General features: G+C 44.0%; 3 long non-coding RNA genes across 3 annotated transcripts in view; 2 read left to right on the top strand and 1 right to left on the bottom strand.

Annotated features, from left to right (window-relative positions):
- Nucleotides 1–7,228, top strand: part of LOC309338749 — a 24,319-nt gene extending 17,091 nt beyond the window's left edge. Inside the window, exon 3 of the long non-coding RNA XR_014155036.1 lies at nucleotides 7,098–7,228. This is a non-coding gene — a long non-coding RNA (uncharacterized lncRNA). The remainder of the gene's footprint in view (nucleotides 1–7,097) is intronic.
- Nucleotides 1–13,942, top strand: part of LOC309338751 — a 565,035-nt gene that overhangs the window by 254,590 nt on the left and 296,503 nt on the right. The window lies entirely within an intron of this gene.
- LOC309338746 lies at nucleotides 6,925–13,942 on the bottom strand. The gene is made up of 2 exons (XR_014155033.1): nucleotides 13,833–13,942; nucleotides 6,925–7,611 (listed from the first exon to the last, which is right to left on the bottom strand). It is a non-coding gene; the product is annotated as an uncharacterized lncRNA (long non-coding RNA).

Here is a 13,942-nt window from a genome sequence, read left to right as displayed (position 1 = left end):
TGCAGCTTTCAGCAGGTCTCTCCTCTCTTATTCATGTGTTGTTTGCAGTGTCAATTTCTTTAAAACTTGTGCAAGTTGGAATGACCATCTGATGAGACAGGCTAAATTCACAGTCTCTCGTTACCTCGGAAAGGGCGACTTCCGTGTGCCCTCTGCCAAAAGCCTGACATGACTCATGTGATCTGAGTGCCTTCGGACAGAGGGAACAAGGATGATGTCCCAGCAGGTAGAATTGTTCCTCAGAGCAAGAGCCAGATGGATATAAGGAGCCACCTTAAAGGGGGGGGGGATTCCAGCAGACCATCCATATGACCAAAGACACACTCACAGCAAAATGTTTCATCTACCATATTCCATAGCCAAGGCAACCTTAACAAAGAACATTTCCCTTCAGACTTTTCTGTGCTGCAGCTGGGTCTGAAGGTTTTCTCCCTCCCTTCTCTCTTTTTATAATAATTATGTCATTATTCCACCCCCCTTTTCATTCAGAGAAAAGAGAGGAGAGGTGATGCCAATGCAAAAGAATGGGCATTTAAACAGAACTAGATTGAACAAGCAGTGTGTGCCCAGAACAAGAAGTCTTTTTACATTGCATATGAACTTATACATGGCTCCATTCAGCATATTCCCCCCCAGTTTGAGCTCGACGCAGAGAATCAGGCATTCACAGCCCTGGGACTTACATCACTGACATTTCCACATTTTCATACTCAGCCTTCCCTGAGTTTTAGTTAAAAGAATCTAAAACACAGCTGTGAAAACATCAGCTGATTTGTTACAGGCAAAGGATATTCCATTTTTAATTGTTTAAAATTTGATTATCGTTGAATATTCCTAGGACACGGGTATATATGATATGTATGCATGCATGCATGTGCATTTTCCAGAACAATCTGGCTTTGTTGCCACCACCTCACAGCTCTCTCTTCTCTCCCTCTGAATGAAAAAAAGGAAAGCAATTATGGCATTCTTAGGAAGCCAACCCTTCATTGCACTGATGGTTGTCGAAAGACGTGTACCAGATCTGTGTCCATATCACCTGTGTGCCTGATATCTACCTGTGTGTACTCCAAATAGCCACAGTCCTGCTCCATAAGTTCATATCCCATTAAAGATTCTGCAAAAGCATCAGGGACATTACAGTGGTACCTCGGGTTACATACGCTTCAGGTTACAGACTCCGTTAACCCAGAAATAGTACCTCGGGTTAAGAAATTTGCTTCAGGATGAGAACAGAAATCGTGCTCCGGTAGTGTGGCGGCAGCAGGAGGCCCCATTAGCTAAAGTGGTGCTTCAGGTTAAGAACAGTTTCAGGTTAAGAACGGACCTCCAGAACGAAATCTTCTTAAGCATGAAGCCAAGCAGGTGCAGTCAGATGAATTCACATTGCTCCAGATAGCAGGACTAGAATGAATGGGACGACACTGCAGGGAAATGGGTTTTGGCTAAATATTAAGAGAACATTCCTAACAGTAGGAACTGAGTACCTTGGGAAGTGAGAGCTCTCCTTCCCTGAAGCATTTGAACAGAAACTGGGCAGTCTTCTGTTAGGGATGCTGTCGTTTCATCCTAGATTCTGCACTGAACAGGAGTTTGGACTAGATGGTCTCCGGTGTACCTCCCAGATGTGTGATTCTATCAATCTCGAGGCAAAGCACGTCAGACAGAAACAAAAACATGTATGAAGAATGGAAAGACGCAACAGTGTCACAGTATGGAGAGAAAACTTAACACCGATCACTCCAGCTTGCAACCAAACTACAGCCTACAGTTCTTGGCACTGTTCGGCCTTACATTGCAAATCAAGAATTGCTTTGTTGCAAAGTTCTGCTTCTTTTTCAAAGTAGCCACTTCAGGTGACAATTCTGGGAGCCCTCTATGTAGCAACAGAGAGCTGGAGAAATATTAATTAGGCTTCTCGAAGAGGAAAAGGGATTCTCCCACAATTAGCATGCGAAGTGAATTAGCATTCTTTCCATTAGAAGCAAAGGGTTGTCTTAAACCAATCTTCTTGTCCCCATCCATGCCAGGCAAAACCACATTCTTTTATCCAGGAAGCCTAAGATTATACAAGATTAGGTTTTTCTTGATCTCCCTTTCCATACTGATTGAATTGTTCCCCCTCGCACTTTCCACCAAATCCTGTTTCATGACATCACAGGCTGTTCCCATGGAAATAAGGATAAGGTCATTATTTATTTATTGTAGGTCATTAGTAATAATAATAATAATAATAATAATAATAATAATAATAATGCAGCCCTTCAATCATATCCCCAGTTTACAAGAAAGAATAAAACAATTCATGTGTAAATGCAAACAAAACATAAAATGAAAAGGCCACACAATCACAAAAGCAGCAAAGAACAGCCAGCAAGGTTAAAATCATATCTGAAAAGCTTGGGGAAATAAAAAGGCATTTGTCTGGAACCCAAGTCTCCTCACTGATTTCAACAGGTCTTAAAAGTGCTTACTGTTGTTGCTTAGATTAACAACCTTTAGATATTACTGCTAGTGTTAATGCTTAAGCAAAGTCCCCCCCTCCAATACAGTCCTTTCCTGTTATTGTAATCTGTAGCCTAGACTATATACATGCTGTTACAACATACCTTGAATGCCCCACCTGCATTAGATCAATGACAGCATCATAAATGGGTGATTCTCCCAGGATGAATGGGGGCAACTTGTCCCAGAAATCCCTTTGTCTTGTCAAGGGGCAAGGAACCTCAGTTCCGGGGGTGAAATGTCTACATGACCCTCAGGACTTTGCCCAGGCCACACCCCCTCCTCAGGCTCAAGGCTACATATATTGCTCCACCCACTTTTTGTTGGTGGCAAAGGAAAAAATAGGTATATAGAGGATGAATTCCTGGAAGCCATGATCCAAGTTTGGGGCAAGTACCCCCACAGAACCACAAAATATGCAGTAAAGTGTGGAAATATAGGCTGTTAGATCTTTAAATGTGCCCTTGTGAGTTCCAAAAACTCTTCTCTTTCCCTGGCATAGAAAAAGAGCACATGTTTGGTAAATTTAAAAAAATGGTTTACTTACAAACTCTTCAAAGGTCAGATTCATGTGCTTTCCCATACAGCATTCAGAAAAGTTGCACAGGCAGTAAAACTTGGTTTAGTTGCAAAGTGGTGATAGTTCCTAAATTATTGGTATAGGAACTCAAGAGCCATTTGGTCTGAGCCTGGAGCTGAACTTCTAAGGTGAACTGGAGGGGAGCAAAAGCTTGATCGCCTAGTCCTTTCTAAGGTGAGCTAAGCCTGGCAGCACAGCTTACTCTATGGTCTTAACCCCATTATGCATTAATTAGACTGAAGCATGTTGGTTATATGAGGCTGGCTATCCCACACTTTTTGCTTCTGGTCCTGCCCACCCTGGCATGTGCCCTCTTCCCCCAGGAGTTGCCTATGTGGGAATGCAGCTCATGGGCAGCCCTTATCCTTGTTCCAGCCCTTTCCTTGTCCTCCTAACTTTTAGGGGATGTGTGTTGTCCTCGTTTTTCAATTTCTGTGAATGATGAACACAAGCACACAGGCAGAAATATCCCTGCCATCTTCACCTTAAAGGGTTCATCCAATGCCTGTCTATGTCCCCTCTCATACAACTGTGTGCTTTTGGAGAGATTTCCAGGATCACATATTTAGAACTCAGCCCCAGAGAAAGACAGAGCATCTGCTGCAGTTTTACCACTGACAAACGTGTCTCAGTTTCTGAAGAAAAAGAATCACCCTTCTCAGACACACATTTGCAGCTCAGCAGAGTTTAACTTTCTTGTGCCATTTCTCCCCCAATCAACCCTGAACCTGCCCCATGAGCACTGGCTGGGTAGTATAACTTTGCTATCCCAGCCTGGAATCTTGATTAGCGAAAGTTTAGAATGACTGGGAAGCCTAATTTTTAGAAGTTTTATCTTCTAGGCTAGTGCTTTCCAAACTGCATCCAGGGAAAGTTTATCAGGGGCTTCTTCTTAAGAAGACTGGTAAAGGTAAAGGACCCCTGACAGTTAAGACCAGTCGCAGATGACTCTGGGGTTGCGGAGCTCATCTTGCTTTTAAAGGCTAAGGGATCCGGCATTTGTCCGCAGACAGTTTTTCTGGGTCATGTGGCCAGCATGACTAAGCCGCTTCAGGCGCAACGGAACACTGAAACCAGAGTAATAGCAGATAAACTTCACTGCAAGACTGTGTGGCCAATGTTTACAACCTTCCTCTGCAATAGATATAGCTGAATAGATATAGCTTGAGCTCAGTGTGAACTCTTGCACATGCCCCTGATATTTTTAAAAAAGTGCACAGGGGTTCCTTGATGGACAGGTCAATATGGAATGGGTTCCTTGAAGGTAGGAAGTCAGAAAACTAGCCTTCAATGTTCCAAATCAAATTGACAGTGCAACATAAGGCATGATGGAACAGAGGATGCCAATAATCATATAGAATCATAGAATCATAGAATCATAGAGTTGGAAGAGACCACAAGGGCCATCGAGTCCAACCCCCTGCCAAGCTGGAAACACCATCAGAGCACTCCTGACATATGGTTGTCAAGCCTCTGCTTAAAGACCTCCAAAGAAGGAGACTCCACCACACTCCTTGGCAGCAAATTCCACTGTCGAACAGCTCTTACTGTCAGGAAGTTCTTCCTAATGTTTAGGTGGAATCTTCTTTCTTGTAGTTTGGAACCATTGCTCCGTGTCACACTGGTGCCCTGAATCTCTGAGCAGTGAGAGGTTTCAGGGGTTCAGCACTACTTGGGTTTGGTTTCTTTTTGAATAAGGTCCTTGGGGGTTTACTGGTGTTTTGCAACATTTTTATTTATTATCAGGCTGTGCATTGGTGGAGGTACAGTACAGCATAAAGCATTTCAACAGCAAGCCTCCTCTTGCCACATCAGGCCCTCCAGGACAACAGCCAACATCTCCGATATTCTTTTTATAGAGCCAAAACTCAGATTCCTTATTCTCTTCCATATCTGACTCAGTCTGCCTCAAAACAGCCAGCCTGTTCTCCAGAGATACTGCTTACAGCAGGGGTCAGCAAACTTTTTCAGCCGTGGGCCGGTCCACTGTCCCTCAGAACCTTGTGGGGGGCCGAACTATATTTTGAAAAAAAAAATTGAATGAATTCCTATGCCCCACAAATAACCCAGAGATGCATTTGAAATAAAAGCACACATTCTACTCATGTAAAAACACCAGGCAGGCCCAAAAAATAACCCTGAGGTGCATTTTAAATAAAAGGCCACATTCTACTCATGTAAAAACACGCTGATTCCCAGACCATCCGCGGGCCAGATTGAGAAGGCGATTGGGCCGCATCCGGCCCCTGGGTCTTAGGTTGCCTACCCCTGGCTTACAGCATCCCCAACTGGGAAGGAAAAGGCATAACCCTTTACATATATTACCTCATTCATTCCTAAGGCCAGCTGTTGAGAGCCATTGGCCTATTATCTAGAACAGAGGCCTGATATATTAGGCCTGAGCCTTCTCCTGTACAGCCTATGATCTGATGCTCTTGCATCTTTGAGCCAGTCTGCATCACCAGATTTTTATATTTTTGCTAGAAGTAGAAATTGGCGATTACCTTTTTTCAACATATATTAGTCTTGGTTTCCTTGTGAAGATGGAAATACATTGCCTTGTTCTGAGCCATTATCAAAAACAATAAGAGAAGCTCAGTATATTAAAAATATACAGAGGTACATTGTCTTTTGTCATGTAAAAAATCATGATTTCTCCGAAAGGGAAACTAGTCTCCTTGGCTAGAGCATTTTCCAGTACAGCCTAATTGCAATATAGATTCTTGAATTTTGTCAGGTCCACGAGTTGAAAATATTTAGCTGGGCATTCTCCAAGCCATTTGTATTTCCTTGGACATTCAAGTAAAAACTTCATGGCTGGTGATATCTTAGCGTTACTAATATGAAAAAAATGCCTTTGCAGCATCTTCGCTATTAAAAAGCTATTCTTTTGCTACAATAAGCCAAAGCATTTTGAACATCAGAAACATTCCAGGATTTATTTTTTTTACTGTAATGGATGTTTAGTTCCTCCTTGGTTTGTTGCATATTTAGAATATGGAATGTTGCTTTCTTTGAAGTCAGTGGATCAGTACTGATTTGCACAAGATAAAGATCTGGCCCCTAAATCTGTAGCCATCTAGGGTAATTGAGCTCATTTCTCAAAGGATTGCGCCAGAATTTGGATACATGGAAAGGTGTATCTAGGCCCCCTTATCACCCTTGGCAAGGAGCTGTATTGGCGCCTCTGAAGTTGGGGGACCAGAATCTCATAAAGTTTGCTTTTGGTTGACTTTTGCACTCCACCAGTTTCTTCCTCTGCAACCATCAGGTTTGGGTCTGCTCTGTTCTGCCTCCCCTCTTCCTCTGCTGGTCTGCCTGCCTGCCTCCTTGGTTCAGCTCACTGCTTTCACTTCTGCCTACTTCCTCCCTCCCTTCCATCCCCCCCCCACTGGAACTCTTGCTAACTCTCTCCCTCTTTCCTCCCTCCAAGCCCTGCTGGGCGCTCAGCTCACACTTTCAATAGCATCACTGGCCAGCTGAGGAGGGAGCCCTGCAGGGCTGCTGCGATAGCCCATGCCAGCAACCAGATTCCTCCACCGAGGTGCCCAGATGAGCCTGCTCAGTTCGCCTGGCCACACAGAGCACTGGAGGAGTGGCCTGGGGAGCATACAGGCAGGTGGGTGGGTTCCTAGCCACTCTAAGCCAGAGGTGTGATTTTTGCGCTGCCACCCCCTGCCTGTGCCCTTGGCTGGGGCCAACTCCTAGGTATACCTTTGGATATGTTATGGTTTACTAACAATAGTCCCCCCCCCCAATTTTGCTAACTTTGTATGCCCAAAGCATGTTCCCATCTCTGTCACCCCCCGCCCCCTGGCACTAAGGAACCAGGAAGAAGATTCTTTGTGGCATTTCCTTCCTTTACTTGCCTTCTTCCTCAGATAGCAAGTCAGTGGTTCTAGGGTAGATAGCTACACAGAGTTCAGTGTCAGTTATTCAGACTTTTACAGCAGTGTTTAATCATTCACCACAATACAAAGAGTTGTATTTCTTCTTTCTTTTGTCTTCACAGATGGAGTTTTGGTCCTGGTCATACTGGGGAAACTCATTGCCCCAAAGGAATGTAACATTTCTAATACTTCCACAACAAATTTACTGGAGGAAGGGGAAACTACTTCTATACAAGAAGCAATAATTCCGGAGGGGACACTCTGGAGATAAAGTTCAGACCTGTGTGTGTTATACCATCACATGTGGGCGGATGCAATTCAGTTATATTCCAGTGTCTTGGTGTACAAGGGAACAGCTTGAAAAGAGAAAATGAAATCAGAGCATCAACTTGGCTTACACTGGAGTCCATTGAATTCAAGACTAACTTTTCCTCCAGACCTTTTGTGTGACTTGGAACAAGCTCTTAAGTATCCATCTTCCTTGGCTCTCCATTCTGTTAATAAAGAAAATATTCATGTAGGTGAATGAAGAAAGTTATGGTGGAAGACTAAGGTCCAACATACACATCCCTTTGGTTTCCTAAGGAGGCTTCCATAAATGCTGTACTTCCATAAAGTTTTCCATATTAAAGTGCTCTACCAAAAAAGAAAAGAAAAAAGAAATTAAGTGTATGACATAATCTGTTGTGTATATAGCGGATTCATTCTCATGGCATGGAGATACAGTAGTTCTATGGATGCACAAGGTGTACTCTAGGATCTATGCAAAGCCATGGCAGACTACTGTTATCTTTTCTGGTGGGAAGTGGCTATCGAAGCATATGCACAAAGAATTATTCAGCACTCGGCTACAAAGCCCTTCAGTGGGCTGAAATACAGCTCAACAAAATGTGGCTTGAGTCTGAGCACGCAGGCTGCTTCGCTAGGAAGACAGCAGAGATCGGGTATATGATATCAGGCTAGACAGAAAATAATTCTCCACTTTTTCCAATGGTCAGTGCATTGGTCCATAGTCTGCTTCAAGAATGAGAACCTGTGGCCCTTCAGATACTAAACTACGTTCCCACAATCCCTGATTGACCACCCTAGATGGGGTTGATGGGAACTAAAGTCCAACAACATCTGGAGGACCACAGAATCTCCATCCCTAGTCTACAGTATAGACAAGTCTAGATTTGTAACAATACATAAATTGCCTTTTTGATTGATGAAGCAAGTAAACTTGATCTGAGAGTACACCAGATGAACTGGTCTTCTGGGCCATGTAGATCTTTGTAGGCTCACTCACTACCAGGGCTACTGACAACTCTCAGACAACCAGATTACCTATATATATATAAGATCAAAAGCACTTCATGTGATTCAACCCCCCGCCCCAAATTTCCCAGCAATGCTCAGTCTTCTGGTGATGCTTCTAGGTCTAAAACTATTTTTTGAGATCTAGACGCACGAGTCATGAGCCATAATAACTGGCCTTCTTCCATCTGCTCCATTTGGTATCAATTTGTGCCTGGAAAAGAGCATTTCCAGCTCCCAGCTGTGCATGCCTGCCTGCCAGGGCAGTTCTGATTAGATTTGCAGCTGTGCTTAACTTTCCTCTGCTTGCATTAGACTCTTGTTCTAGGGTTGAAGGGAAAGGGGGAGGGTGCAAAGATACAAAGGCCTGTAAGGGAGGAGCAATTCCTAATGGGAGGAGTGCGCTATATCTTAACCACTATTATTTCCCTCTTGGAAGTATTATTTCTATGTCATTCTTCTCATCTCGTCTTTGCTAATTGCTAGCTGGGGATAAATAGCTTTGTTGGAAACCCTTCTTCACACCAACAATGATTCTTTGCTCATCTAGACATTAGGTTCTTGTCCAGAACTTTGTAATACTGCAGAAAAGCCTGATTTATCAGCCTTCTCATTATAATATTGGGCTTCTCCTGGTCCTTGGAATATGGCAGATATTTCATCACATTCCTGGATTGTTTTTTGGTTACACACTGAGATAAATGAAGTGTCAAGTAATTGTTTTTAACAGAGAAGCTGAATACAACGCTAGGTCCTTATAAATCAGCTATTGTAGGAAATACAGACTTTCTTGCACAGTCATGAGAAGTAGTAATAAGTTAATGTTATACAGAGGTTTGGAATTACCTCGGAGGGAAATCTCAGCAAGAAGATAGCAGATTGAAGAAAAACGAAAGTGGACAGTTCTGGTGCTAGTTTAAAGTGATTCAGGGACTGGCAAGGCACACTATAATAGCTTCTTAGTTAGCCACCACTGTTATAGTTAACATAATATAGTCCTTCTTGTTGGGTAGACTTCTTGTTTGAAGGAAGGATGCTGCTGATTGGTGAGACCTTATTCAGGCAACCAACAGGAATCAATATTTGACTATTCTGGCTTCACATAATCAAGTCTCATTCATCCAGTTTCTCTGCCTTTGAGCGCACCATGAACCTGTTGCTGGCACACAATGATTTGACATCAGTCAGCTGAAGGCAATTGGAAGAGGTAAGTTAATTTCCCATTTGGTAACTCTGAAAGGTAATGGTAGATCCCTAACAAATGGACTGTATGGTAACCATTGCTCCATGTTACTCTGCTATTGCTGTGTCTCGTGTAAAATTATATTGTGTATGTGCGAAGGACACCGAGAGAGGTTGTATTGCCATATTAGTCCCATGAAATACAGAAGTTTTAATTAGGTAAAATGGAAAGGCCTCTAAATGTCTTGTCTGAATACTTGATGTAGTTTAGAATACAGCTAGTAGGCTGCCAGCTGGGACTAGCCCTAGGAATCATATACCAGTTTTGAAACAGCACCAGCGGCTGATGAATTTACTGTAAGTGGGTGGCAACTGCAGAGGGCTTTTTCATTTGTGGCTCTGCAGCTGAGAAAAGCTCTTCCCAAGGAGGCTCAACTGGTTCCTACTCATTTCTTTTTGTGCCAGGTTAAGATCTCTGCATTATCACAGGCCTTTAAAAACACTGCTTTGAGTTGTTTTGGCAAACTCTGCCAACTCTGGTATGCTATGGTTCTTGTTTGTTACTGATTTAATGGGTTTTAAAAAACTTACATCAGTTTTATGCTTGCACTTGCTGCCCTGGGAATGTGCAGCTAATAGACCTATTCTTGATATTTACCATTACTTTTTACATGATTACAGAACTGACAAGACACGTGTTGAGCCCATTTATAATGGATTTCTGTATGAATTGCCACAGTCCAAGTGACTGCCAAATTTTATCTTGAGGTAAGGCAACAAAGGTCTGAATCAGCAGCTTCCTTTTCATTTTTGCATGATGAGTTTTGTACGATTCAGAGGTCTGAGTATGTACAGTACGTCAGAGAGAAAGATGAAGGCAATACCATCCTCTCAGCTAAATGCAGCACTGGGCTGTGCACCAGCAGCATGACTGGGATTTCCCCTTTTCAGTACTGCCAACAAACTTCTACCCACCTTCTAAGAGCTGGCACATGCCTTGGTAACTGCTCTGGAGGGGACCATAGGAAGCTGATTATTGGTCCTTCTAGTATAGATATGGGGAACCTTTGGCCCTCCAGATGTTGCTGAACAAGCATGGCCAAGGATGATGGAAATTGTAGTTCTGCAACGTCTGGAAGGCCAAAGGTTTCCCACCCCTGATCTAATTGGGTATTGTTGACGATGACTGGCAACAGCTCTCCTCTCCAGAATTTCAATCAGGACACTTTCCATGCCCTCAACAACTATGCTGCAGAATATTTGCGGTATCCTTTCTTAAGCTTATAGAGATATCACTAGCAATCCAGAGAATGGGAATGAATAGCAGGGAATTAAGTCTGCCTGCTTAAAAATAAGAGTACAGCGCACTCTTAAAACTTACTAACACCACTTTTACTGGACACTTTTGGGAGACACAGTATGGGGCCAGAAAATTGACAGTTGGTCTCACAAAATATTAATCCTTAATTAATTGTTATAAAACCATTAATATCCTGACTTTTGGCCCTAAAAAGAGTAACTCCCAAGGCAACTTTCATTTATAATTAAAATATTGACCAATACAGCCATCAAAAACAAACAGAACACATTTACAATGATCAATGCAGCAGAGAAAAATTCAGCACAACTCAAATACGTAGTAAAATAAAATGGTTTTGACAGAATGTCTAAGTCATAATCTGGCTTTGCTTGCTCTTTCCACAGAATTTCAAATTGTTAAACTATGAGATGTTTTCTAGAAACTACCTTGTGCTCCTTTTAAATATCTGTTATGAATGCAAATTGTATTGACACATCCTGGAAAGAAAGGACACACACGCACACAAACATTTGATTAACCCTAAGTCAACATTATGATCCAAAAATCTGCTTTTGCAAAAAATTCTGGAAATAAACAATTTTATCAAATCCAACGATATCAAGAAAAAATGAACAACCACAAGCAAAATCAGGAATTTGTCCCAAAGATCAGGGTCACAGCAGGACAGCTCATCACATTTCCAGGAAATGGCTGGTATAGAGATCAGTACCTTAGCAGCAGTGAGCTGCAGATATAATAGGAATGGGGGGTTTAGAGATCTGGTGCTGTATTTCAGAAGATTATAATTAAAGGTTGCAAGGGCAGGTCCAAGGCTTTTCACCACAAATCTCTGCCCCCACCAAGCTCTGAAATTTCTTATAGGTTTTACAAGCCAGGCAAGAGTTATGTGATTCTGGTGGCACTTTCCTAATCTCCCTTGCTGTCCACCCTCACAAGTGGAGAAGCATTTAGCAATAAGGAATAAATTTTAGTTCCTGGACATGCTAAAACCACAGACTCTTGGAGAAAGGCATACATGTCTCCCTTCAAACTGAGCCACTATTTATTCCTCAAGACCAAGATACACTTTCCACACACTAAAGCATCTCCTTGTGATCTTTTCAGCTTCCTTGCAGCAGCTTGCTCTGTCCCCCACCCCCGTATTAATGAAATTATATCAGCTTGGGAAGTAGGACTTTTACATGTACTGTAACCATTACCTCTATCTCCCTCTTCACCATTTCCCCACCTGTTTATTAGTTGCACTGCATCTCATTTCCACAGCTGCCGTTGCCTTGAGCTATACACAGGTGGATGTGTGCTTTTCCTACATGCTCCAAAAATGATTCCACCCAAATGATGTTTACACTTGATTTTAGCCAAAAGGCCAAGAAGCCAAAATAATTTTTACGAGTGAATGCATTATTCCTGATTAGAATTACATCATTCTAATATGGGAATCACATGGTTGCCATATGAGATGATGAAAGGCTAATAAGCAAGGATGTTTCCCTTTAACCTTTCTTTTAGAGATATATTGGGAGAGCACACAAACACACACCACAAAGTGTTGACAGCTCTGAAACAGAGGTGTAGTGAAAACCATTTGCTGAAGGAAAGGCCACTTCACACTTACTGCATTGTCTATACCGAAAGCACTTGTAATATAAAAAGTGTACATTTATCAGTGTGTAAATGCACTGTGAATAAGCACTGGGGAGCTGAGGCCACAATTATGTCCCCCTGGTGCTTATTCCCCAGTGTTTAAGAATACGTGCCTGCTAGTCATACTTTATTCCCCAAACACAACTGTGTCAAGTGTGAAGTGGCTGAGGCAGGACTTGACCTGCAGTATATAGTGGTATGTATGTTGTATGTGTTGACATGACCTGGTACAAGAGCAGCTCTTGGCTTATTTTATCTGGTGACTGATCAGAGGCCAATAGGCTGGCATATTACACAGAGTCGTTCTGTGCCATAAATTTCTTCGAAAGCAAAACTACAAGTGATGCGGGAGATCCTAAACAAGAACTCTGGAGCTTTTTAAAACGGGCAACCACAGTGGGAGTGAGGATCACAGGAGGGGAGAATGGGGCCTGCATGCTTTCCCAATAGCACCATGGTGGGGATTTCAAGAAGGCAAAGCATGAGGTTTAGCTATACTTCCGCAGGTGCCATGGTTACTGCCCAAATAGGGCGCCCCCCCTTCCCTATGGCTGTTATTCGCATTAAACACACACACACACACACACACACACACACACACACACATATTGGATCTCCAGCAGCCAGTGTGTTCATTGTTCCACACCCCATAATCTAGCCCCTGCCTCTACAGGGCAAGATGCCTCGTCCCCGAAACCCTGTTCTGGGAAAAGTTCAGACTCTACCCAGCGCCCTGTTCCTTCGCTTCCAGACAGGGCGCTCACAGCCGCCGGCTCACCTCCCGAAGCCCGAGACAGACGGGGAGCGACGGGAGATTCATCCCAGATCTCTCGACTGCTTGGCGCGGTCTGTTTCTTAGGAGCAGAGCGGGTGTGTTGGAAGCCGGACCCCCCCCCCCCAATGTCTATGGTGTGTTTCTTCGACGAGCTAATGGCCACATGTGCAGTTGGGGAGATGAAGGAACAAAAATACGGTCTCTGAATGCGCGCGCGCAGGTTCTCTGGACGGGTTGCCACAGGTACCAGAGACCTTGAGGGAGGGAGGCGGGGGGGGGAGGCAAGCGTGATAACAAAGCCATGTCTCGCCTGCCCCCCCCCCCAACTCCTTCTCCTCGCTCATTATAATGTAGGAGAAACCGGGCAGAAACGTGTTTCACAACAGGAGCGCCACAAAACGTCTATATGCCAAACGAAACGAAATCCCGCAGGAGACCTCCTCGCAAGCCGGCGTTATCTTTCCGGCATTGGCCTTCGCCACCTGCCTCCTCCTGACACACTCTCTCAATCCACCGCCCCCCCCCCCCCCGGCCGCCCGCCGCCTTTGTAAATCCGTCTCGCGCGAAGCGAGCGGCACCTTTCCCACAGCAGCTGCTTCCCGCGCGCGCGCGCGCCCGGCCCCTCCTCTTCCCGCCCACCTGGGAGACGGACAGACTCCCTCTCTCCTCGCCTCCGCCGGCTGCTGGTGCGGACTCGCGACTCTGCACGTAGCGAATGGAGGCGGGCTCCTCCTCCTCCTCCGGCGCGC

This window comes from Podarcis erhardii (genome assembly GCF_964252035.2).
Source record: "Podarcis erhardii genome assembly, chromosome: 3".
Classification (NCBI taxonomy): domain Eukaryota; kingdom Metazoa; phylum Chordata; class Lepidosauria; order Squamata; family Lacertidae; genus Podarcis; species Podarcis erhardii.
The sequence above is the reverse complement of the archived record's forward strand: the minus strand, read 5'-3'. Positions and strand labels throughout refer to the sequence as shown.